Source organism: Mastomys coucha, unplaced genomic scaffold, assembly GCF_008632895.1.
Source record: "Mastomys coucha isolate ucsf_1 unplaced genomic scaffold, UCSF_Mcou_1 pScaffold23, whole genome shotgun sequence".
Taxonomy (NCBI): domain Eukaryota; kingdom Metazoa; phylum Chordata; class Mammalia; order Rodentia; family Muridae; genus Mastomys; species Mastomys coucha.
This window is the reverse complement of record NW_022196906.1, coordinates 90,069,910-90,071,203: the sequence shown is the minus strand read 5'-3', so window position 1 is coordinate 90,071,203 and position 1,294 is coordinate 90,069,910. Positions and strand designations below refer to the sequence as shown.

Below are 1,294 nucleotides of genomic sequence, written 5' to 3'. Positions count from 1 at the left end.
AAAAAAAAAAAAAAAAAAGAATCATAGTTATAATCGCATGCATTTACTTTTGAGTCCTTTGTTCCCTTGGTTCACGTTCGTGCTCTGTGCCAGGCCCCACGCTGGTTTGGAGCTGGTTTGGTGAGAGTGAGCTCCAGGACAGCCAGGGCTATATAGAGAAACCCTGTCTCGAAAAACAAACAAACAATAATAATAACACTATTTTAATGAAATTGCTCAAATGTGTCTTAAAATGTGGAAAATGATGAAACCAATATCCACAAACTCACCTCTATGATGTGATATACCTTTTTAAATTAGTTTTTTAATTTACTTATTTAACTCTATGTATATGGCTGTTTCAACTGCAGGCATATGTGTATGTCACATGCATTCCTGTTGGGTCAATTGGAATTGGAGTTACAGATGGCTGTGAGCTGCCATGTGGGTCCTGGGAACTCAACCCTGGTTGTCTGCAAGAGCAACAAGTGCTTTTAACCACTCTGCTATCTCTCCAGGCCCCCAATATACTCTTTTAAATGAATAAAATGGGTATAACTAATGCCTTTAGACATATGCATGTATGCTGTCTACATATGTATGATTTTGTAAATCAAACATTCATATTATGTTGTCAAGAACCGCCCATGTTCAATAATTCTGTTATCTTACTACATATACAATTATGGATTGACTATTTGTAAAAATTGAACTTCTCTTCTTGCAAGTAAAAACTTCACTTCTGAAAAAGGCAATCAGATAATTCAGACCAGCTCTTTCACTGGTTTAGAACCAGGTAAGCTAAACATACATGCACACATGCGTGCACGTGCATTTATACATGATCCAAGAGAGAACAGAGATGGGGTGGGCACCCTGGACTATTTAATTATTCTACTTTATGTTATTTTGTGTATGTGAGTACACTGTCACTTCAGACACACCAGATCCCATTACAAATGGTTGTGAGCCACCATGTGGTTGCTGGGAATTGAACTCAGGACCTCTGGAAAAGCAGTCGGTGCTCCTAACCGCTAAGCCATCTTTCCAACTCCTGAACTACTTAATTTAAAAGAAGGCAGTTGAAAAACTTAGAAACATGGCTAAGAAATTAAGTTCCATGCCTTTAGCTCTAGTACTTGAGAAGCAGAGGCAGGTGGATTTCTGTGAGTTTCAGGTCAGACTGGTCTACATAGCAAGTTCCAGGCCACCTAGGGCTACATAGTGAGTCCCTGTCTGAACAAAACAAAAACACACAGAGAAAGAAAAGAAGGGATGGAGGGAGGGAGGAAGAGAGAGAGAGGAGAGGGGAGAG

The 1,294-nt window shown here is 39.6% G+C and overlaps 1 protein-coding gene across 1 annotated transcript in view; it reads left to right on the top strand.

The window, feature by feature from the left end:
* Positions 1-1,294, top strand: part of LOC116073544 — a 40,138-nt gene that overhangs the window by 5,336 nt on the left and 33,508 nt on the right. The window lies entirely within an intron of this gene.